Raw genomic sequence first — 26,706 nt, forward strand, 5'->3', positions numbered from 1 at the left:
GGGGTACTAGTCACTGTTCAATGAACACAAATTTTTTAAATGCCCACAACAAAGTTTCTGCCATCAAAGAGCTTATAATTAATATGAGGTAAACAAAAGTTAATAAATAAATAGCTAAAATAATGGAAGATGCTTTGAAAAAATAAACCCGAATAAAAAGATAGAGAGTAACATTAAAAAATTAAAAAGAGCACATAGAGATTATATAGACATCTCTCTCTGATCATGGTACCATAAGGCTATAAATCAATAAAAGGATGATTAAGAAAGCAAAGACAAACAATTGGAGGATGAGTAACTCTCTATTGCAAAAGGAGTGGGTATTGACCCAGAGCAGAGATGATATCAGGAAGTTTCTAGAAACCAATGAGAATGAAACCAATGAGAATGAACTTTGGGATACACCAAAGGCATTTATTAGAGGAAGGCTGATAGCAATACATGCACACACAAAAAAGGGAGAGATACTTGTGGTTGATATGCTGGCACAAAACTTACACCAATTAGAGCAGAGTCAACAGAACAATCCTACTAATAGCAAAAGGAAATAAATAATAAAAATCAGAGCTGAGATACAGGAGAGGGAAAACAAGAAAACTATGGAAAAAATTAATGCAGCTAAACGTTCATTCTTTGAAAGGATTAACAGAATTGATAGACCACTGGCAAACATAACCAAAGAAAGGAAGGAACAAGTGTCAATTGCAAGGATGAGGGATGAAACAGGGGACATTACAATAACCCTAATGAAATCAAAAGGATAATTATACAGTGCTATGAAGGCCTGTACTCTAATGAATTCAACAACTTGGAAGACCTGGACAAATACTTGGAAAAACAATCCCTCCCTAGACTATCCCAGATGGATGTCAAGAACCTCAACTGACCCATAGCAATGGAAGGAATAGACAAGGTTATCAAGGGATTACCAACAAAAAATCTCCCAGGCCAGATGGCTTCACAGGAGAATTCAACCAAGCATTCAGGGAAGAACTGACACCAATCCTACACAAAAAATTAAAAACACCAATCGTACACAAAAAATTAAAAACAGTTAAAAAAAAGCAAGTTATGGTCATAGAGATTTATTTATTTAAATAAAATAGAGAAGCTCTATGATAAGCGACATTTAAGTAGAGACCAGAGTGACATAAAAGGGACACTCATATAAATCCGTGGGGAAAAGAGGTGCTCAGGAGCGAATTGTATAGGCAAAAACTCTAGCTGGGACCATGCTTGGCATTTCCAAGCAGGAGCAAGGAGGCCTGTGTACAGTGGAATGGGTAAGGAGCTGGAGTTGGAGAGAATGCCAACATTACAAAGGGCTTGTGAACTACGGTAAGGTGATAGGGTTGTATTTTCAAAGTTATCAAAAGCTCTTGGAAAGTTTGCACATGGGATGACACACACCTAGCATTTTTCTGGCAATGGGAGAAGAGTGAAAGCAGAGTAATAAGTCAGAGGCAATTGGAGTCTTGAGGGGTTATACAGGAACGGATCAGAATAGACGCTATGGAGTGGATGAGGAATGATTTTTTTGGAAGGTATTATTATTTTTGAGGGTAATTCCAAAAGATTTGTTAATGGTTTGGGTTTGGGATGTGAGGAACGATAAAGAGATTCCAGATTTTGAGTCTTGAGTAATAGAGTAAATGGTTTGGTATATTAAGAAGGAAAACACAAGAAAGGAAATCAAGAATTCGGTGTTTTTACTGGGCATATACCCAAAAGAATTAAGAAACAGATCACGAACAGGCATTTGCTTCCCATGTTCCTAACAGCACACAGCTCACAATAGCAAGAAGCTGGAAATAGCCTAAATTCCTATCAATAGGAGAGTAGATAAAAAAAACTCTGGTACATATATATCATGGAATACTACGTATCCCTAAAAATCAGCAATGAAAAGACGAAACACCTCAACTGGTGGGGGGATCTGGAAGACATCACGCTGAATGGTTAGTCAAGCACAAAAGGACAAATACTGTCTGAGTCCACTGCAGTAGGAACAAGCAGCTGAATGGACACAAGCTCAAGCGTACAGGCCTTCCCGTCTCCTGGCTTGGGACCAGACACCTGGTAAAGAGCCGGACCAATGTCAATGACCCACATATCGTCTGCTCCAGGTAAGTATAATGTAGGTCACTTGGCTGGAGGGCACCTCACGACAGCGGGGATCAAATGGTCAGGGGAGAGTATGGGGGTGGGAGTGTGTGCTATCTGTTGAGTGGTAGCCATGTGGATCTGGGGTGAGGTCCCCCAGAAAGGGCCCTATCAGAGGGATGAGGCTTATTGATAGGAGGGGCAACGCAGGAGGGGAGAGGAGTGCTCATCAATTAGTTCTCTGGTCTCAGGCTAGAGGAGGATGTAGTTTGTGTGGACCATTAGTCCTGTGGACTAATTGCTTCCTTAAGTCTTTGGTTTCCTCCATTCTCTTGATCCAGATGGAAGGAGACTAACAGTTTCATTTTAGAAAGTCAATTAAAATGCCTCGGATGTATATGCCAAATTAAGATGTTGAATATTAGCTTATGAACTATGTTATACCAGTTGACCCAGATGTTTACTGAGACTTGCATTGTCTATGAGTTTTGTGCATCTGTGTGGCCAATGCAATGAATTATTGGTTGATGCCAGAATAGAGAATGAGGCTCGGTGGCGTCCTGGGTTACATGTTGGGCATCTAACCATAAGCCCAGCAGTTCAAACCCACCAAATGCTCCTCATGAGGAAGATGAAGCTTTCTGCTCTCATAAAGATTGACGGTTTTGGAAACCGATGGGGGCAGATCTCTTCTTTCTATCTGGTCCTTATGAGCAGCAAACGCTCAGTGATGGTGAGTTTGGTTTTGGTTTGATCGAGAGGGCCAAGGAAGCATAGCGACTACAAACACATCTAACCTCTGTTTTGTGGCAGTTGGTCTTGGGCTGGTATAAAATTGGATTTTCTTCTTTGTCACCTCTCTCTTTTTTTTGTAGCTAGAGGAGCTCAAATGTGGCCCCCCTTTAAAATTCATTTTATTGGGGGCTCTTACAACATTCCAACATTAATTGTATCAAGCATATTTGTACATATGTTGCCAAAATCATTTCCAAAATATTTTCTACTTGAGCCCTTGGTATAAGCTCCTCTTCCCCCCTCTCCCTCCCACTCCCAGCCTTGTGAATCCTTGATCAATTAGATATTGTTATTATTATTTTGCATCTTACACTGTCAGTTGTCTCCCTTCACCCACATTTCTGTTATTCATCTTTGGAGGGGTGGGGTGTATAAATCCAAACTTGTGACTGGTTCCCCTTTTCTCCTCTCCCTCCTCCCCAATCATCCCCCTACCCTCTTGATTTCTCTACTCCCACTACTGTTCCTGAGGGGTTTATCTGTCCTGAATTCCATGTGTCTAGAACTCTTATCTGTACCAACGTGTGTTCTCTGGTCTAACCAGATTTGTAAGGTAGAACTGGCTCATGGTACTGGATGAGGGGTTGGGGAGCATTCAGGAACTAGAGGAATGCGGTGTGTTTTGTTGGTGTTTTACTGCACCTTGGTTGAACCATCCCTTCCTTAGAATCCTTCTGTGGGAGAATATCCAATTGTCTACAGATGGGCTTTGGGTCTCCACACCAACCCCCCTCATTCGCATTGATCTGTTTTGGATCTTTTACTACCTGCTACCTGATCCCGTTGACACCCCACGATCACACAGGCTGGTGTTCTTCCATGTGGACTTCCTTGCTTTCCGGTTAGATGGCCGCTTGTTTAACTTCAAGCCTTTAAGACCTTAGATGCTATATCTTTTGGTAGTCAGGCACCATCCACTTTTTTCATCACATTTGCTCATGACCCATTTTGTCTTCAGTGATCGTGTCGGGGAGGTGAGTATCAAAGAGTGCCTGGTTATTAGAGCAAAGTGTTCTTGAGTTAAGAGAGGCCTTGAGTAGAGGCCCAAAGTCCATCTGCTATCTTAATACTTAACATATAAGCATATGTACATTGCCCTCTATCCCTGTCATTATAAATTAATATATTTACATTTATACATGCCTACAGCTATACTGCTATCAATAGCTTTTCCCTCCTATTTCTTTCCTCTATTTCCTTTCACCTTCCTCCTATCCCACTATCATGCTCACCCTACATTGGGCTGTCAGTGATTCCTCTCGGATACATTGCACTTGATTAAACCCCACCAGGCATTATTTGCCCTCCTCACTATTAATTTTAGATCTCTCGTTGTTCTTATTCCTGAGTTTGTTGGCTCCCCACTGCCCTCCCCGGCCCCTCCTCTCCCATGTTACCCTGAACTGCTGGTCCCGTTGTTGTCTCCTCAGGTTTGTTTGTCTTGCCTGTCTTACATAGATGGACATAGGCCCATGCCATTTCTTCAGTTCTATTTTTGTCTTTGTGTTTAAGGTATGTTTCTTGTAGGCAACATAATGATGTGCTCTTTTTCCTTACCCATTCTGTTCATCTCTGTCTTTGTATTGGTATATTTAATCCACCTACATTCAGTGTTAATTATTGACAGGTATGATTTATTGCCGTCTTTTTGTTGTGTGCTCTTTTTTTTGCTGGCTTCTTTATATCACATAGCTTAATTTTTTATTTTTAAACAATTTATCATTCACATATTATATAATCCAAAGTTTCAATCATGTAAAAAGAGTTGTAAACCTCTACTGCAATCCATTTGACAATATTTTCTTCTTTATTGTGCACACTGTGATTCCTGTGTACATTAAAAAAATCCTGGCAGAAATAGACACAACAAAACCTTCTTCAGCTCCACAACTTCCCATGTATAATCCAGTGCCTTTGATCACATTCTGCATGTTGTACATCTATTATTGGTGTCCTTTTCCAATTGTTCCATAAACTCATTGCTCCCACACAAAATCCCTTCCTCCTTCATCATGATAACCATTGGTCATCTTTGGTTTCTTTTCTTATTTTAGTAGTTTTATGGATACTGTATTCGCATATCATACACTTCTATAGTTAAATTGCTTTGAAAAGGAATTGTATATACATCATGACAACCAGTTCTTCTCCTTAAAAAAATCATTTTATTGGGGGCTCATACAGCTCTCATCACAATCCATGCATCCATCCATTGTGTCAAGCACATTTGTACATTTGTTGCCATCATCATTCTCAAAATATTTGCTTTCTACTTGAGCCCTTGGTATCTGCTCCTCATTTTTACCCTCCCTCCCCCACCCTCCCTCTCTCACTAACCTTTGATAATTTATGAATGATTATTTTTTCATGTCTTACACTGTCCAATGTCTCCCTTCACCCACTTTTCTGTTCTCCATCTCCCAGGGAGAGGGTTATATGTAGATCGTTGTGATCTGTTCCCCTTTCTCTCCCCACCTTCCCTTTCTCCTCCTGGTATCGCTACTCTCATTATTGGCCCTGAGGGGTTTATGTGTTCTGGATTCCATGTGTTTCCTGTTCTTATGTGTACCTATGTACATGCTCTGGTCTAGCTGGATTTGTAAGGTAGAATTGGGATCATGATAGTGGAGGAGTGGAAGCATTTAAGAACTAGAGGAAAGTTGTATGTTTCATTGGTACTATACTGCACCCTGATTGGCTCATCAATTCCTTGTGATCTTTCTGTAAGGGGATAACAACCCGTTCTAATCCTCCCTCTTCCTGCCTTCATTGTTTGCTCAATTTCCCTCCTCCTCCCACCAACCCCGACAAACTACTGCAGAAGGTATTGTCTCTGTGCATCCACTCCTTCTGTCTGTGCTTCATAAGCTGGGAAACCTAACAGAAAAAAAATGAAAGAAGAAAATAATAATATTTTTAAAAGTAAAGAGTAAGAAAGAAAACACCAACAACAATATATAAAAAGACAGAGAAGAAATTTCTGTCATGGTACGTGAGAAATATATGAGCCTAGAGCAAATTCAGGTTGGGTCAAGAGGGAGGTCAACTGACCAAGTCTCATATTATACCAACCACATAATTTTCTTCATTTGTTATTTATTATTTACTAATGCTCATGATCTTCCTTTTAAAATATTTTTATGAGATTCATTAAATTTGTTTGAGGTTGCCTGAATTTATTAATTTCTTCCTTCATTCAAAAACATTTCAAAATTTACTTGACTTCTCTAAAGTTGGTCAAAAATTTTATAAATTCTTTTAATTGCTGTGTATCTGGAAATTTCTAACTTCACCATCATATGTGAGGGAAAATCTTGCTGGGTATATGAATTTGAGTTGGCATTTTTTCTTTGAGTTTATATATGTCATCTCACTACCTTTTACCTGTATGGCTTCTCCTGGGAAACGAGAGAATAGTCTTATTGGATCCCCTTTATAGGTAACTTTTTGTTTTCCTAAGCTGCTTTCATGATTATTTCCTTGTATTTGATTGTGCAAAGTTTGATTATGGTATGTTGTTGTGAGTTTCTTTGTGGGTCTATCCGGTTTTGGCATTTGTTCAACTTCTTGAATGCATTATCTTCTCATCTTTCATGATGTTAAGGAAATTTTCTTACTCCAATGTACCACTAATTTTCTTTGTGGGTTTTTTTTTGTTGAATTCTGATCACATGTAAGTTATTCCTTTTTAAGATGTCAAACATAAATTTTAGGGTTTCTTCATATTGTTTTTGTTCTTTTAAAAATTGTTTCTGTAACAGATAAGTTATTGAGAAATCAGAAGTGTCACTTTGCTGAAATCAATATGTTGACAGAGCTACAGACCTTCTGGAGGTTCTAGGATAGAATTCTTTTTTCCTTTGTAGCTTCTAGAGGTTAACTGAATTGCTTGGCTCCTTTTACTTCCAGTTTTCTTTCTCTTCCTCTTATGAATTGGATTTAGAATGCTAGATACAAAGAAGATTTAAAGATGACTCAGGTTTTTGGCCTAAAAAAGGGCAGGGGGTGGGGAGGGACTGACACAGAAAAAGCTGTGAAAGGAAGAGGTTGGAAGGGCTTAGAATTAGGACCCTAATTGTAGACATGTAAAGAAGGAGATGTGTCCTAGACATAGAAATGTCAGAGACATAGGCAGTTGGGTGTGTGCACTTCGAGTTAAGGTGAGTTGTTGAAACCAGTGATATAAATTTAGACATCATCACCATTTTGATGGTAATTCAGCAATCAATGTTTACAGAGCAATGGTGATCTGAAAATGAAGCCCTCCAATTAACACACAGCTTCCAGGTGTGTGCCAATTATATATGAAGGGGTCAGGGAGTTGAGGAGGACAGAGCAAAGGACACTAAGTGCAGTCACTGGTGAGGAAGGAGAAAAGGTAGAATAGAATATACTATCCGAGAAATCATCTTGAAGTTTTATGTAGTATTAGAACAATACTATTTTTAAACTTTAACTTGATAGTCTTTTTCATGATTCTTAAAAAATTATAAAAATATTTTCCTGAAGTACAGTAGTGAACTAATGGTTTCTGAAAGAGGAGTTAATGAAATATATCACTAATAATTTTGAAAAAGCCAAAGGTCGATTATTCTACAGTTTCATGATGACTGCTACTTTGGATTTTAACTGAATGCTTTGGGCTTTGCTAGTTTCTGAAACTGAGTTTCTATCATCAGAAAATTGGCCATGGTAAACTTCATAGAAAACAGATTATAGAACTAGTGAACCAAGAAAAATATTTAAATCCATACAACATAAAAGGTTTTAATGATCGGGATATAGGTCTATGTACATATATTTGTAGGTTAAGTCTTAAGGTGGCAGATGGACATTTGGCCTCTACTCAAGTCCTCCGGCAATGCAAGAACACTTTGTTCTAATAACCTGGCATTTGGTGATGATCTCCTTTCCCACACGATTACCGAGTACAAAATGGGTGCATAAGCTAATGTGGTGAAGAAGGCTAATGGTGCCCAGCTATTACAAGATAAACCATCTGGGGGCTTAAAGGCTTGAAGTTAAATGAGAGGCCATCTAGCAGGGAAGCAACAAAGCCCACATGTGATCATGAGGTGTTGACAGAATCAGGGACCGGGCATCAGAAGACCCTAAACAAACAACAATTTCAATGCAACTTGGGGGGGGGGTCTAAATGGAGACCTAAAGTCTCTCTGTAAACAATTGGACATCCCCTCACAGAAGGGTCACAAGGAAGGGATGAGCCAGCCAGGGTGCAGTACAGCACTGACAAAATACCTAACATTCCTCTAGTTCTTAAATGCTCTCCCTGCCCACCCTACCCCACTTTCATGACCCTAGTTCTAGCTTACAAATCTGGCTAGACCTGAGCATGCTCATTGGTACAGAGAAGAGCTCTTGACACACAGAATCCAGGACAGATGATCACTCAGACCAATAATGAGAGTAGCAAAACCATGAGGGTAGGGGGAAGGTGAGGGGAGAAGGGGGAGAAAGTGGGTAAAGGGAGACAGTGGATGGTATAAAACATGGGAATAAAAATAGTTTATAAGTTATCAGAGTTCATGAGGGTGGGAGGGTGGGGCAGGGAGGGGAAAAAAGAGGAGCTGATACCAAGGGCTCAGGTAGAAAGATGTTTTGGAAATGATGATGGCAGCATATGTACCAATGTGTTTGATACAATTGATGCATGGATTGTTACAAGACCTGTAAGAGCCCCCAATAAAATGATTTATTAAAAAAGAGAATATTCTGAAAACTTTTGAGAGACTATAAACAAAACAAAAAGCAAAACCAAATCAAATAGAGGTTTTAAAAAAATCTTGTAATTATTCATGCTATGTGTTTAGAAAATCCCTTAACTCATTGTAGAGAGAGTGGGAAATTTCTTTTAAATAGCACTCTAAAATTAGGCTTTAGTTGGAATACACTCAAAAGGTTCATTTTAATAAGTCAAAGATAGGCTAGTTTCTATCAAATACTCATTGGTAAGTCAGCCAGGTGAGTCCCTTGTTGTCCTGAGTTTTCCCCAGTGAATTATCGTAAGCTCGGTCACAGCTTCCATCCCTTCTTTGATGGCTTTGATTTTCGAATGAGAAAAAATGACTCTTGGGACCACATTGCTACCGTGACATTTCTTTTTGATGTGATTGTAAGCAAATCACATCCATAGAACCTTATATGACTTATGATATGCTTATGGAACTTTTGATATCAATGATGAAAATACCATGTGCGCTAGCACAATACTGTAAAACTTCAAAACATCTTGCAAATGAGAAATAATATACTATGTCATACTCTGATTTGAATTTTTTTTTCAGATTTCATGGAACTGTTCAATACAATTGTGCTATGTGGCCTTTGGAGAAGAAATTATACTGAGAAGGGGCCCTTAGCCGATTGACTGATGCCTTTTAATGTGGGCAGTGTACTCTGTTCTAATGGACTATTTTTCCGTCGTATTTCATGTGGCAGGCCACAAGGTGTTGTAGTCATCGGTACAGATTCTGGTTGGGCTGGTAGGCCTATGCTTGCTATTTCAAACTGGTATTTGGAGGTGTATTCAAGAGGCATTACAATTCCAGGAAGAACCCTTTTTTGTCTTTTATGATATAATTGGAATTCATCTTTTATTTTTGATCAAATACAAATTTCAGAGCAGAAACCTGGTTCTAAGGGTCATCATGGCTTAATGGTTTAAGTGCTTGACTGCTAACCAAAAGGCCAATGACTTGACTCCACCAACTGTTTCATAGAAGAAGAATAGAATAGTGTGCCCCCGCTGTAAAGATCACAGCCGCGGAGACCCAATTCTGCTCTGTCCTCTGAGCTCTCTCAATCAGAATTGACTGACGGCAGTGTTTTTGTTTGTTTGTTTTAACTTATTCACATCAAATTTATCAGGAAGCTTCTTTTTTTCCTGAGGTATTATGTTCATTTCCTGAAACTAGATCTAGACATGTGTGGAGGTGCTTTCGATTTTGCAAATGTTGACTCTCAAGCAAACAATTGTAAAGGGTCTGCTTTTCTACTCTAAAGATGTGGGTACTCTAAACCCACCAGAAAAGCATCCGCTGTGATTGCTGATGAAATTAATTCATATTATGCTTTAGGTCTGATACTTTTATAAGACCAAAGTACTTTTAAACACAGTGGAGAATCAATACTGAATTTAAGTGGGAACTGAACTGAGCTGGCCTAGAAATGTAGTATATTAATGAATTCACAGATTCACTTATTTTAGAGTTAATGCTTGCCTCCCATCATAGAACATGCTATAAAATATATGACATTTATATATGGATTATATCTATATTAGTTAAAGTTCAGACTTTAATAATTGTTTAAACTAATTTGGCTGATTTTATTTTCGCAAGAAGAGGCCCAACTAACTTCTTCTTTCTTATTCTGGATCTTCTTACAATTTTACTTAATGGACATGTATACAAGGACAATGTGGTCCACAATGTTCCTCTTTATTTAGTCCATTATGTACTTTAGAATTTGGTGTCAAAAATGTCTAGGGATGAACATTAGATCTGACATTAACAATAAACAAAGGTGATATTTAAAATGTACAATAATCTGTAGTTCATGGTCGGTAACCAGCCTATGCTTCATCCTCTCCTCTGAAACCCCACAAAAATACCCCACAAATGAAGAAAGCTAATGGTTCCCCGCTATCAAAAGATATAGTGTCTGGGGTCTTAAAGGCTTGAAGGTAAACAAGCAGCCATCTAGCTGAGAAGTAACAAAGCCCACATGGAAGAAGCACACCAGCCTGTCTGACCACAAGGTGCAGAAGGGACCAGTTATCAGACATCAAAGAACTAAAAATCCTATCAATGGGTGCCCACCTCCCTGATACGATCAATGAAGACAAACGTGTGCATAAGCAAACGTGGTGAAGAAAGCTGATGGTGCCCAGCTATCAAAATATATAGAGTCTGGGGTCTTAAAGGCTTGAAGATAAACAAGTAGCCATCTAGTTCAGAATCAACAAAGCCCACACGGAAGAAACACACCAGCCTGTGTGACCATGAGCTGTCGAAGGGATCAGGTATCAAGCATCAAAGAACAAAAAAATCATATCATTGTAAATGTGGGTGAGTTCAGAGTGGAGACTCAAAGCCCATTGGTAGCCAACCGGACACCCCTTACTGAAGGGTTGTGGGGAGGAGATGAGCCAGTCAGGGTACAGGGTAGCAACGATGAAACATATAACTCTCCTTTAGTTCTTAAATGCTTCCTCCCCCCTACTATCATGATCCCAATTCCACCTTACAAATCTGGCTAGACCAGAGGATGTACATTGGTACAGATAGCAACTGGAAACACAGGCAACCCAGGACAGATGTCTCCTTCAGGATCAGTGGTGAGAGTGGTGATGCCTGGAGGGTAGAGAGAATGTGAGGTAGAAAGGGGGAACTGATTAAAAGAATCTACGTAGAGCCTCCTCCCATTCAGAGAAGAAGGTGGGGGGAGATATCAGACAGTGTAACATATGACAAAATAATAATAATTTATGAATGATTAAGGTTTCATGAGATAGGGGGGAGTGGGGAGGGAAGGGGAAAATGAGCAGCAGATATTAAGGGCTCACGTTTTGAGAATGATGATGGCAACAAATGTACGTATGTTCTTGACACAATGGATGGATGTATGTATTGTGATAAGAATTGTATGAGCCCCCAATATAATGATTTAAAAAATATGCCACAATAAAAGAAAAAAACCCAAACTCACAAAAACAAACAAACAAACAAAACAACAAACTCACTGCCATTGTTTCGATGCCAACTCATAGCGACCCTATAGGCCATGGTAGAACTGCCCTTGTGGGTTTTCAGGCACTTAACTCTTGATAGTGATGGAAAGCCCCGTTTTCCCTCCAGCAGAGAAGCTGGTGGGTTTGAACTGCTGGCCTTACTGCTGGCCAGTGTGTATGCTGTATGTTGGGGGTTAGCATTTTGAGGGTGGAACATGTATCAGTACAGGACTCTTAGAGAGAGCTGGGGATTCGGTGGCTAGACATACCTGCGGCATTTCAGTGGTGATTGTTTACCAGTTTATATGGGGGCCAACATTTTGATACCTCATAACACCTTATGACTGTGTATCAACTGAATATTAGCTCTAGGAATTAAATTTCACTACCTCTGTGAAATGGAGATACAATTAGCCCTAGAACGTGAAAGGCTTGAACTCTGCGGACTCCCTTCAGGGATTTTTCTTCCTTTCTGTTGATACTGCAATGAGTTCATGTGTTACGATCAGTCCCATAAGAAGCTGAGTGACACTCATGTTCCCCATGTAAATGGTCTTACAGGAGAGGGAGTAACTGCTCAGATGGAGAAGATTAGTCTCGCCTGCCTTTTTCAGTGGGTAGACTAGTGACGCTAGAGCTCCATGCTGGAGCAACAGGAAAATCAAGTCTGCATCTAAGTGGGCCCGTACAGCCCAAACTTGTGTTATTCAGGGGTCAACTTGATTGTAAGTGGATTCTCAACTGGGCAGGAGGTTGCTGCCAAAACTCCTACTCATTTAGACCCTGCCAGATTCACAGAAATTTTATGACTCACGTAAGATGTTTATAAAATAACAATAGCATTATTAATCTGTTCTATATACCAGACATTGCGGCAAGAGCTTGCAGTCACTAGATGACATAATTGTCACAAAACTTTATGTTTCTCTGTGCCGTTGAATGGTTCTAACTCATTGCAAATCTACGTAACAGACTAGAATTAGCTCTCAGGATTTTCTAAGCTGCAATTGTGACTGGGCTGATGATGGCCATACCTTTATTCCGTGGAGACAAGTAGATTTGAACTGCTAACTTAACCATGTGCTATCCATCTCCCATAGCTCATAAAACTCATTGCCATTGAGTTGATTCTGGTGCATAGGATCCCCATATAGGGGTTCAAGGTTATATACATATAAATTTTAAATCATTTAGGCTGTACATCTTTATGAGAGCAGACTAGTATTGCCTTTCTCCCATAGAGCAGCTTATGGGGTTGAATTGTCCACCTTGAGATTAGTAGTCCAATGTTTATCCAGCAGCATCCAGGGCTCCTCCCAACTCTCATTGGTAGGTATTTTTAAAGTTCCCATTATAATAACTCAAGGAACTCACATGTATAAAATGCACAGTGTAAAGAAGAAGAAAATGAGCTTAAGAGATTTGTCTGACACCATAGCGTTAGTTTCTGGGCACAGGTAGGATTAAAACCCTGGCTGTCTTAACAATTTGAAAGCACAAAATTAGCATAAAGTATTAAAAATAAGTAATGTGGCAGTATTACCACTTCTCATATGCAGTTACACAGAATATTTGCCCATTACTTAATCTACAAATTATTTTAATCCATTTTTAGACTACTGCTAATGCCACTACACTCTATTTCCTTGGTCAACATTTGGCAAAGGAAAAATGAGAAAATTGCAGAGGTAAAAGCCAAAATCAAAACTATTTTATATTGGGCAATTGCGTTCAGATTTTAGTTTAGTTTGGAGCTTAATGTGATATTGGCAAGAAATTTTGTTTCTTAAAGGAAGGTTTTCAATTTCTTCATGAATAAACACACCATTAGACATTGTATTGTCCAAGTGGCAAGTCCTGTGTTCAAACACGATTTTTAATGGAGAAACCCTAGAAGTCTTCCTGTTAAGGCTAATCACAAACAAGGATGTCTCCTCTGATCCTTATGTTCAATACAGGACTGGATGTCCTGGCCAGTGAAATAGGAGCCACAAAAGGAATCAGGGATACAGCTAGAAGGGAAGAGACAAAACTGGTTGCATATGCAAATAATTTGATTACATTAAAAGCTCCAAAAGAATAAACACACAGGCTGTGAAAACTAAAGAGTTCAGTAGGTTTGTTGAAGACAAGTCAATAAGTAAAAAGGAATATAATTTTTTTACATGAATAGCTAGTTAGAAAACGTAATAGACTATATTATGCTGTCCATATTAGCAAGCAACAACGAAATGCTATAATGTAGGCACTGACCCAAAACTGCAAAAGATATTGGATACTGTTTAAAAAATTAAAGAAACCAAACTAGACCAGATCAGGTGGAGAGGAAGATCATGTGTGTTAAATGAAGATTTAAGTAAAGGTATAAATTATTTCCAAGTTGCAATATTAATACAATATAATTTAAATACCAACAACAAAACCCCACAGAATGTTTCTTACATGTGAGTTGTGTAGAAAAAAATTCCCCAAAATAGCCAAGGTTATTTAAAAAAAGAAGAGCACAATGGAGAAAGCATTTTACAACATAACTAGATATGCTACACAGTTAGAGTAATGCCCGTGTGATAATGGTACTGAAGTGCAAATAGACGTCGAGTAGACTCTGAAACAGCATGTAAAATCGTTCCATATGCAAAGTGGTAGCTCACTGAGCACATGGTAGAGACTGTTTAATAAGCAGAACTGCCAAGATTATAGTCTAGAAAACTCTCCAAAGCAATTCTACTCTGTCGCACCGGGTCACCACGAGTCGAAATTAACTCGTTAGTATTTAACAACAACTTTGTGAAAGTTGGCTGAATATTTGGAGAAAATATAGACCTTCCAGCTCATTTCACATACAAAACCAATCCCCAGTACAATATATAGCTGAGAGTAAAATGCAAGACTATCAAACAACTGTGGAAACTGTTGGGGTCTCTCTGTGACAGTGGCATGGGGGAACAGTTCTTAAACGGAAGTGAAAATGCGCACACGCCGTCAAGAAGTGAAGGCCTTGACATCAAAACGAACATTTGTTTTTGTGTCAGACACTGAGGACAGACTCAGACAATATCTTTTATTTTTTTATTATAAAAATATGGAACGCGTCACGAATTTGCGTGTCATCCTTGCACAGGCGCCATGCTAATCTTCTCGGTATCGCTCCAATTTTAGTCTATGTGCCGCCGAAGCGAGCACCAGACAATGTCTTGTAGATGTGATCCACAAAGGATTAAAATATAAGGACAGTCTACAACTGTCGATAGGAAACCAGGTCACCCAATAGAAAAATGGGCAAAGAATACAACAAGACAGCTCACATGGAAATTCAATTCATCATGGAATATTACCCCTTAGCCAGGGGGAGGAGTGAATAAATTCCGGGCTTCTAGCATGGTCACCAGGTGGCACTGGCCGATGCTTTCCCAGCAGGCATGGAGGGCTCCTGACTTCTTACAGCGTGGACAGCCCTTGACAGGGTCTGATGTTTTGATTCATGCCATTCTGTGTGAAGTTTGAATTTGCATCGATGTGGTCGTGTTTCTTTTCAAAACCCTTTACTTGTTTGAAGGTTTCCTCTTCTGTAAGTTGTCCTTCTGTAGTTGTTGCGCATTTTTCTGTTGAGGGATCTGTTATTGGTTTCTTTGTTCTCAAAATTTTATTTATTTTGCTGTTGTTGAGAGATACACAGCAAAATTTGTACCGAATGTAATCGCTTCTACATGTACATTGACTTAGTCTTCCATAGGAGCCAATTATAACATGATATGGAACCAAAGAGAGGCGGAAACTGTACTTAACTTATAACCTCCAGGCTGGCAGACAGAACTTACCTCGTTGCACCCAGGGTGCAAGGACTGACCGTGAGTTTTCATGAGGAATCGGCCAAGCCGACCCCCTGGTGCGGGTCTGCTTGGAACACGTGGGGCCAGCAGCAATAAAACCCCAACTTGATGGCAGGGAGTTGATTGTAAAGCATAATTTGATATTAAGATGATTCTTTCCTTAAGTGTATTTTAAATTCTTGTTTAGAATACAAATAAACTATTTTGTCATGATGTCTCCCATTTCTTTCCGTCACTTTGCTTTAAAGGGGAATTTTGATTTAAGTCTTTCATTGGCTCCCCATTTAAAGCGACTAAATCTTTAAATTAATTTAGTTAGTTTAGTGAGCTTTCTTTTTGAAGATTCCCACACTGGAGAGGCAGGGATTGATGTCACAATGTACTGAGTTCATAGTGGGAAGGACCGTGTGGATCAGAGCATGGGCCAGACACTGTTCTAATGGCATAATCAACATTTATTTATTATTCACATACAAATAGGACAGGAATGAGTAAACCATTAGACATTATCATTAGCCAATGTTATCCAAAATGAGGCTCCTGTCCCGGGGTGGGATGGTGTGCTCATGTCCAGGCGTCGCCCACTGTGTCCCATGCATGAGGATCACGGAAGTCTCCCTCTTCTTGGGCTAGTATACTAGTGGTGATGCCGTCAGGCAAAAGTGGGACTAGTGGCCAATCAGCTGATCTGTGGAAGAAAGACGAGGATGCCTATTTCCGTAAAGATGTACAGCCTGGGAAGTCTCAACTGAACGGCAGTAGGTAGACTGGGTAGGCTACAATCATGTGCCAAATAGCATGTATGAGAGGGAATTGAGGGCCTTTCTCTTTTTCATGCCCCTCTACTTTATCAAGCATGCTGTCCTTCTCCAGGGACTGGTCTCTCCTGACAATCTGCCCAAAGTACATGAGATGGAGTCTCAGCATCCTTGCCTTTAAGGAGTATTCTGGCTGTAATTCTTCCAAAAGAGATCTCTGTGTTCTTTTGGCAGACTTTAAATATTCTTTACCAATACTCTCATTCAAAAGCATTGATGGGTCTTCTTTATTCAATGTTCATGTTTTACATGCATATAAAGTGATTGAAAATACCGTGGCTTGGGTTAGCCTTTAAAGTAACATTCTTCTTTTTAACCCTTTAAAGAGGTCTTGTGCAGATTTGCCCAATGCAGTGCACCATTTAATCTTTTGACTGCTGCCTCCATGAGTATTGATTTCGGATTAACCAAGGGGAATCCTTGATAAGTTCAAACTTCTCTCCAATTATCATGATGTTACCTGGTGGTCCAGTTGTGACAATTTTGGGTTTCTTTGTGTCAACGCCAAGTCATACCGAAGGCTGAAATGCTTGATCTTGATCAGCAAGTGCTTTAAGTCCTTCTCAGTTTCAACAAGCAAAGCTATGTAATGTGAATATCTCGGGTTTTAAGATTTCCTCCAATTTGATAGAGGAAAGAAGTAGGAGGCAAAAGACATTTATAGAGGTATGCATATAGGCATCCACACATGTAAATATATTGATAAATAACGATAGGGATATAGACCTATGTACATATATTTATATGTTTAGTATCAAGGAAGTAGACGGACATTGGGCCTCTGCTCAAGTACTCCCTCAATGGAAGAACACTTTGTTCTAATAACCCAGCATTCTGTGATACTCACTTTCCCTACAAACTCACTAAAGACAAACTGGGTGCATAAACAAATGTGGTGATGGTGCCTGGCTATTAAAAGATATAGTGTCTGGGATCTTAAAGGCTTGAAGTTAAACAAGTAGCCATCTAGCAGAGAAGCAACAAAGTCCACATGGATGGAGCACACCAGCCTGTGTGATTATGAGATGTCAACAGGATCAGGTATCAGGCACCAGAAGACCCAAAACAATCATACCGATGTGAACAAATGGGGTCAGAGTGGAAACCAAAATCCCATCCCTCACAATTGGACATCCCCTTACAGAAGGGTCACAAGGAAGGGATGAGTCAACCAGAGTGCAGTGTAGCGCCTATGAAACACACAACATTCCTTAGTTCTTTAATGCTTCCTCCCCCCACTGAGCCCAGTTCTACTTCACAAACCCAACTAGACGGGAGCATGTACATTGGTACAGATAAGAGCTCTTGACTCACAGAATCCAGGACAGAGACCACCCACCTTTGTGCCCTGCCCCCCGCCCCCGCCCCCCAGGAACAGCAATGGGAGTAGCGATACCATGAAGGGAGGGGGTAGGTAGTGAGGAAAGGGGGAGAAAGGGAGAACTGATAACAAGAATCGACGTATAATACCTGCCCCACCCTCCTGCCCCATGGGGCTAACAACAGAAACGTGGGTGAAGAGAGATAGTGGATGGTGTAAGAGATGAAAATAAAAATAATTTATAATTTATCATTGGTTCATGAGGGTGGGAGGCATGGGGAGGGAAGGATAAAAGAGGAGCTGATACCAAGTGCTCAAGTAGAAGGAAAATGTTTTGAAAATTATGAAGGCAACATATGTACAAATGTGCTTGATATAATTGATGTATGCATAATTATAAGCGATTTAAGAGCCCCCAATAAAACTATTTATTAAAAAAGGATTTCCTCCATTTTTACCACATTCCTCTTCATATAATCCAGCTGCACTGATTGTTTGCTCAACAAACAGATTGAATAATTACAGTGAGAGGATACAACCCTCCCACACACCTTACCTCACTTTAAACCACGAAATATTCCCTTGTTTTGTTCACACCACTGTGTCTTGATCCATCGGGTTCTGCACGAGCACAGTGAAGTGTTCTGGAATTCTCCTTCTTCTCCAGGCTCTCCGTAGTTTGTTTCGATCCACACAGTCAAGTGCCTTTGGATAGTCAATGAAATGCAAGAAAACATCTTTCTGATATTCTCTGCTTCCACCAAGATCTTTCTAACATCAACCATAAGATCCCTTATCCACATCCTATTCTGAATCTTGCCTGAACCTCACAGGCTTTAAAACTTGAAGATGCAGCCACAAACGAAGGAATGACAAGAAACACCTGGGGCTACTAGAAACTAAAAGAAACAAAACATTTCCCCTCAAATGGAGACAACATATCCCATCAACACTCTTTGGACTCCCAGATGCCTGAACCATTAGACAATAAATATCTGTTCTTCTAAGCAACTAATTTGTGGTGGTTTGTTGTGGCAGCCCTTGGCAACTACTACATCAGTCCATTCATGCTCGCTGAGAGGCACTTTTTGTTCTTGTTTAAAGAAGGCTTTATTATATATATATATATATATATATATATATATATATATATATATATATATATATATATAATTTGTTTTATCATTGTGGTGAAAAAAATCTATCATCAGGAGATGAAGTATCTGAATAATTAGTGATATGATAAGGAAGTTTATATTTATGGTTTAGTACTTAAAAATTCAATATACATGAATAACATTTGTTATTTTATTCAACCTATAAGCAGCGGTTTATTCCCCTTACTTAATTTACAGATGAAAATATTGAAGTTCAGAGATAAGTAATGATTTTTCCAGAACCTGAAACTAGCAAACATTAGAATTGAGTTTTGACTCCAAAATCCAGTGGATGAATTTCATCGTCTTCATCCTCAATATGATGACTACTTACAATAAGTAATTCGTGTGACAGCCCCACTGTGAAGCAGGCACTGTTTTCATTTGCCATGAAGGTTCTCCAAGAGTATCAGGCTTGTCCAAATTATTATTGAAAGCTTCAATTTGTGGTTTGTGGTTGTTAGTTCAAGGCATCATAGCCACCTAATATGGAACCTCTCTTGAACTTGCTCTACTTTCTAAAGCGTATGAATCTTAAGACTGGAATATTGTGCTTTGAGGCATTGCTGAATGAATGAAACGCATCACGTTCCTGTTGGCCTCTAGAGGTCACAAATGCAACAGAATCTTGCTTCCTTCCCTCTTCCTCAGGAGCAGAGGAGACAGGCCACAGACCACGATGCTTTGATGGATGTGTGTGGTCACTGTCAATCCTAGGAGTCTAGTGATTCCATCACAAGAATAAGTTTGCTTACAAATATGTCCCAACGTTGCTTTTAAACTAGCATTTGTACAGTCTTTCACAGTCGTGAAGAACAGGAAAAGCAAAGGAAAGATGTCCTTGGAATCTCGGCAAACTACACTTGAACTCCAGAAGGCGATTCTGGATTTATTCACTATTACTTTTAGGTAAGAGATAAACTAGTGTGCCACTAGTAAATTTAAACATCATGTCTGGATATTAGAGATCAAGCAACCTTTGAAAAAACATCTTGCTTATGTACCCGAATGTAAAAATAAATGAATAATAAAATGTATCTAAAATAGTTAAAGCTGATCATTGAAATACTATGGAGAGATTTTAAAAAGCAGTACATTTGTTGGTCAATTGGGCTATGAATTTTTAAAATATTTAATGTTTGTGGTACTTTCATAATAAAAATCTCCAGCATTTATTTATCTGTTATAATCCATCAAACATTTTCTTTAAATGCATTATCCCACTTATTTTTTACAATAACCTATGCAGACCTTTTATTAAATTTAAAAATTGATGTTTTTTATTGGCTTATTTTTTCTTAGTGATATTTAGAATTCTTTCTTGACATAATATTAATCTGGAGACAATAAGTATAGCTAGGAGCCCTGTGACACATGGGATCAGATAAGTATTGGATTGCTACCCCCAAGATAGATGGTTCAAGCCCACCAGCTGCTCTGCAGGAGGAAGATGAGGAGGAGGCTGTCTGCTCCTATAAAGATGTATAGTGTCAGAAACCTATGTGGGGTTTCTATGAGTTGTAATTGCCTCATGGCAGTGGGGTTTTGTTTTGTTTTTTTTTGGCTTGTTTGTTTTACTTAATGCTATAAAATATTTTGATAAAATGAAAATATGAGTGTCTGTCAATCAAACATAAGATTATACGTTTACTTTGAGAAATGAGAGAGTGAGAGAATGAATTACAGGTTAACGAAAACCCCAAACAGCAGCCACGGACACTTCAAACTCATATTGCTCTTGTGAAAAAACCAAACCCATTGCCATTGAGTCAGTTCTGACTAATCGCGAATCCTACGGGACAGTAGAACTGCCGCTGTGGGTTTCTGAGGCTGTCAATCTTGATGGGAGCAGAAAACCTCAGTTTTATCTTGACAAGTGGCTGGTGGTTTTGAACTGTGGATTTTGTAGTTAGCTGCCCAGTGTGTGAGCCACGGGCTCCTTGGAGCACCTCAAATCCCCAGTTGCCCAGAGGTCAAGTTTCGCAGGACAGATGACCTTAACTTTCTCCTGAGAAGTTTCTGGTGGGTTTGATCAGTCCAGCCTTGAACCTGATAAACACTACCACAGTTAGTGAAACATACAGCTGTTCTTGCTATCTCATTATCCTTACTTTTGCTCACTTTATATTCTCTAAAGCTTTTCACAACAGTCCCTTAGTGGCACAGATGATTAAGCACACAACCACTAACTGCGCTACCGGTCCATTGTTTGGACCCACCCAGAAGCCCCTCATACATCACAAGAAAAGCCTGGCAACCTGCTCATGAGAGTCCACAGCCTCAAAATCTCTCTGGAGTTGTTCTATGCCGACACACATGGAATTGCCAGGAATTGGGCCCTACTCGTCTGAAATTGGTTTGGAGTTCTTTCTGAGATCACTTCATCACAGACTCCTCAATCTATTCCATGATGTGAATTAAAGAGCACATGGTAAATATTTAGCAGATGAGGTAGTTAGTTTATTGTGTCAACCTGGCCGATAAACACATGTGGGGTTAATTGAAGGGCAGAGAGATAAATGGCTCCTTGAGCCTCACTTTCTAGTTCTCGGGTCTCTTGCTTTGTAATGGTCTGACCAGTGTGCAGCTGCCTTAGCCAGTTCCCTGTTTCAGCTGGCAAGACTCACTTCCTGCAAGACACTCCTGAGGAGAAGCCACATGGACCTACCCCCATGCTGCTCTGGGGCCTGGAGCAGCCATGTGGAGACCTCTGCCAGTGCTGAGAACTTTAAACATTCACTGATTTGGCTTTCCCCCTGCAGTCAGCATCATTGTGTCTGTTTTGTGAGATGAAGAAGGACTTTGTGGATTGGTGTTGGATATATGGGTTAATGGACTAATGTTGGGCTTGTGGGCTTGGGCAGCACTGTGTTGGCATGTTTTCTTGATGCGCACTTACCCTTTATATAAAACTCTCTCTTATACATGAGTTTCTGTGGATTTGTTTCTCTAAAGTACCCAGACTCATACAGCAGAAATACCAATCAGGGAACACTGTTGACAATTAGTCCTTATGCTGACCATTTTAACGGAGGAAAGTAAAAGGCTTTCTGAAACGTATTCACACCTTTGGAAGATCTTTCTTCTCTGCATGGAAAGGACATGGGGTTTGGATCCCCAGCAGAGCTGGGTTTAAATTATATCTCCATTATCTTGACTCTCTCTTTTTTATGAAATGGTTTTATTGGTATATAATTCACATACGATGCAATTCTATAGTTCAATCACATAAAGAAGAGCTGCACCATCATCACCACATTCCATTTAGAGCATTCTCTTAATTCTTGTACTCATCATTATTAGCTCCCCATTTCCCCCTGACCTCCCTGGCCACACCCCAAGGAACCATTAATTCAGTTTCTGTCCCGATAGAGCCAGGTTGCTCTCAAGGAAACGAGGATAATTATATATTCTTTATGCGAAGTTGGCGGCATCGTGTCTATTTGTCCTTCACTTGTCTTTCTTGACCTAAGAAGCAGTCATTGGTTCTTTAGTGTGACAGGAAAGCAGCGCTTCTGCTTTGACCCCCCTACTGAGAATTTGCATTTCCACCTCAGATACACAGAAAAAGAATCTCTAGTTTAACAACCTCCTCAGATGTTCCTAAAGTACACATAAGAAACTTTTGTATAAAAATCTTTTGTATAAGGATTCTTCTGTATACTTGAGGATCACTTGGGAATGTAGTTCCACTGTAGATTGATTCAGTGTCGAAGCCCTGCTGGCATAGTGGGCTACAAGTTAACTCCAAGGTTAGCAGTTAAAGCCACCAGTCGTTCTGTGGGACACAAATGAGGCTTTCTATCCCACGAGTTACAGTTTGGAAACTCACGGGGACAGCTCTCTGCTGTCCAGTCAGGTCACTATGAGTTGGAATCGATTTGGTGGCAATAGGTTTGGTTTTGAGTTTGATTTCGTCCATCTGGGGTGGAAATGCACATTCTCAGCAAAGGGTCAAACTGGAAGGAACCAATTTGACGTCCTGCAGGAAAGGAGGAAAGAAATAGCTGCGGGACGGAGGATCTCTCTGCATTACCTTCTCCACTTACTCTTCGCTGGGTTGATGAGTCTTATTAGCTCTTAGTCATCAGCAGTTTTTAAATTAGGTGATTAGAAAAGGAAGGGAAAACAGAGGCTCCCAGGGAGCCTCTGGGCGGTTGGTGTGATACTTTCCGAGGGCTGCCACAACCAACCACCACGGGGTAGCTGCTTATAAGGACAGAGATTTGTTGCCTCATGGTTCAGGCAGCTGGGAGTCCACATTGAGTGTTGATGGGGCTACACTGACACCACCTGAAGAGAACGTTTTTGTTTCTTTTAGTGTCTGACAGCCCCAGGTGTTTCTCGTCATTTCTTATCTTGTTGATGCATCTTCGCAATGCTGTCTTCCCCTGCATGCCTCTCTGTTCTCCTGTTTAAAAATAGCACTCAAACTGGAATAGGACCCATCCTGCCTGGTATGAATTCCTGTTAACTTAATTATTGCTATCTTCAAAGACCCCATTTTCAAACAAGATCACATACACAGGTAATAGGGGCTGGGATCTCCACACGTCTTCTTGGAAGACATAATTTAGTGCATAACAGTTGGCATGAGCATTTTGAATTAGCATATCATGCAAATGAAGAATTTGTATCAGAAGCCTATATTTCTCAGAACAAATATTCAAATATGAGAGCAAAAGAAGAGAGAGACACTCTGGAATATCTATGGGTTCATGAGAACAGGTTCCAAAGTCAGATTGCCTCTGTTCAAATTCCACTTGTTGAAAGAAAAATCTGATCAATAAGTCAACCAACATTAAAGCGTTTGTGTGGGGGGTGTGGGTAGGTAGGGGGAACAGTTATTTGTGAACTGGGAGTATATAGACACAGAGCTGAGATTATCACGTACAATTGTGATTACAGAAGCTCCTGTGGTGTAGTGAGTAAGCACGTGGCTGCTAACCCCAAAGTCAGTGTTACAAACCCCCCAGGAAGTCCATGTAAAAAAGTCATGACTGTCTTGGCAGGACTACGGGGAGTCCTGCTCTGTTTACACCATCACCGCAAGTCAGCATTGACTTCATGACCATGGATTGATTCTTTCGGTTTATATACAGTATAAATATATAGGAGATTTCACTCAAAGGAAATTAAAAATTATTGGTTGTCTTTCACTTAATCAAGAGGACTAGATTAGTATATTAGCTTTTCTTCTTTGTGTTCCATATGCTATTATAACATGTATAACTATTTAAACTCTCCCTAGAACACTCTTTACCAAGATGTCCGTTTCTGGGAAACATAAAGAGCTAAGTCTTTCTGGACCAGGAGGTCCATTTTCTTTAACAATGTCTCCCTTACAGTATCTTCTGTGTTTTATTAGATTGTTCCCACTCTTAAATACGATCACCTATAAAATGGAATTAAAAGATAGCTCTGCAGATTTGAATAGAGATCCTTTTTTAAAGCTCCCCAAATTGGAAAAATTACTCTAACAAAAGAATGGCAGCCAGGAGCTTGATCAACAATTTGATAAACAAAAATCTCTATTGAAAACGTGTAGAGCCTTAAGGGCAGTAAAGAACTGGAAATGGATATCCTAATCTACAAAGTCTCTGCCAGTCTAGGGGATGGACAAAGTCTGAGCAGAAACTGAGCAACACCAGAATCGTCTTGAGTTAGGCAACATGGTGGTCTGCTCTTAAAAAGAATAATGCAGAGAATACAACACCATGAACAGTAGAGATACGAGGTGTCATGTCTACCACTCATCTGTGAGTGTGAGGCAGTATGTGGTGGCTTGTGTGTTTTTCAGATTCTGGAAACTCTGCCCCCAGTATTTCCAATGCCAACAGATCACCCACAGTACACAGGTTTCCTATGATCCCTCAGTCTACGCATGATTTGGAGAAGGACTTCAAAAGTTGCTTCTAAAAAACACAGCCAGTGGAAACATTACAGATAGTAGTGGAACATTGTCATTGCCAGTAGATGAATTCCTCAGATTGGAACAACCGAAATACTGCCTTCCAGTCGCTGCTGACTCACAGTGACCCACTGTGAGTGGTTCTGAGAACTGTCTCAGAACTGGTTGCAGAAGTTAGAGAGCCCGGTCTTTCTCCTGTAGAGCGGCTGGTGGTGGTTTCCAACTGCTGACCATGTGGATTACAGTCCAGTGAGTGACTGCAACACCACCATTGGAAGGCACTCCCAATACTACTGGGGCAGGGCTGTCTCCTTAGAGCGGACCTTAATGACATGGCTGAAATAAAGCTTTCATGATGCTCATATGCTAATGGGGCATGACTCAAAATGAGAAGAAACAGTTGCAAGCAGCCATTTATAATCAGAATATGAAACATGCAGCATATATATGGTATATGTTGTATGTAAATATACAGATATGTAAATACACAGAGTATGTGTATATGCATATAGTCAAGGAACATTGGAATTTATAAAAAATCAAATGGAACACGAAGATATCAAGGAGCTGAAATGAATTGCTCATTTTAAGTCAGACGACCATATGATTTACTCTATGCGAATGACGAGTTGAAGAATTGCATTGTTAAAAAGACCATTTTGAGCTCTATCCTGAAAACAACATTGTCAGTGATAGGATAATAGCCATATGTCCACAAGGAAGATCAATTAATATGATTATTTTATTTACATACCAGTCACTAAAGGTAAAGATGAATAAATTGAAGATTTTTACCAATGTCTACAATCTACAATCGGTGTAGTGGGTTGCTAACAGCAAAGTCAGCAGTTTTAAATCCACCAGCCTCTATGAGGGAGAAAAATGAGGCTTTCTACTTCCATAACAGTTACAACCTCATAAACCCACAGCTCTACTCTGTCCTGCAGGGTCACTAAGGGTAGAAATCAGTTCAATGACAGTGATTTTGGTTTTGGTCTGCAGTCTGAAATTGATAGAACAGGTAATCAAGATGCACTGAACATTACTGAATGTAACAAACAGAAACAGGAAGGATCCAAAACCCAAAAACCTAAACTCGCTGCCATTAAATTGGTTCTAATAGGACCCTATATGACAGAGGAGAATTGCCCCGTGGGTTTCCAGATTGTAACTTTATGGGAGTAGAAAGCCTCATCCTTTTTTCTACAGAGCAACTTATGGTTTCGAACTGCTGGTCCTGCAGGTAGTAGCCCAATGTGAGCCCACTCGACCACCAGGGATCTTCTAATAACAGAAATGACAATTGAATAAATGGATCTCACTGGGTGGAATGCACAGCAATAAAACTTACTGCATCCATGAAAAGAGATGACGGTAAAGCTCAATATCATCAGTCATGATAAGTCCAGGGGCTGGCAGTGGGAAAGACCATCAATTGCTCATGTGCACATTCATGTTGAAGCTGAAGGAAGTTAAACCAAGTATATGAGTGCCAAAGGATGATGGTGAATGTGTCCCACCTCAATTTAGAGATGATCTTAAGAAGAGATTTGATGCACTGAGCACAACACCCAAAGACTATAGAAGTTATGGAATGACATAAAGAATATCATCATGAGGAAGCACTAAAGGTCATTAAAAAGACAGGCAAGAAAGAAAAGGCCTGAACGGATGTGTGAAGAGACACTGAAGCTCTTTAATACAGAGAAGCTAAAGTGAATGGAAGAAACGATGCAATAAAAGAGCTGAACAGAATTCATATGGTGTCTTGAGAAGACAAAGTAATATATTATCACAAAATTGTGCATAGACCTGGAGCTAGAAAACTGAAAAGGAAGAAATATGCTCAGCATTTCCAAGCTAAAATATTAGAAGAACATTCTATGGGCAAAATATTGAACAATGTAGGAAGCATAAAAAAGTGAAAGGATACATATGTATACTTGTATAGATTTTTACAAGGTCAGCCGAATGCAAGAGATGCATATTTATTTCTATTCTAAACAGTGGATTTAAATG

At 39.8% G+C, this 26,706-nt stretch overlaps 1 non-coding gene across 1 annotated transcript; it reads right to left on the bottom strand.

Annotated features, from left to right (window-relative positions):
• Positions 1-14,726: 14,726 nt before the first annotated feature.
• Positions 14,727-14,833, bottom strand: LOC142452051 (U6 spliceosomal RNA). Its single transcript, XR_012785115.1, has one exon. It is a non-coding gene; the product is annotated as a U6 spliceosomal RNA (small nuclear RNA).
• Between the last annotated feature and the right edge of the window lie 11,873 nt (positions 14,834-26,706).

This window comes from Tenrec ecaudatus, chromosome 6, assembly GCF_050624435.1.
Source record: "Tenrec ecaudatus isolate mTenEca1 chromosome 6, mTenEca1.hap1, whole genome shotgun sequence".
Classification (NCBI taxonomy): Eukaryota; Metazoa; Chordata; class Mammalia; order Afrosoricida; family Tenrecidae; genus Tenrec; species Tenrec ecaudatus.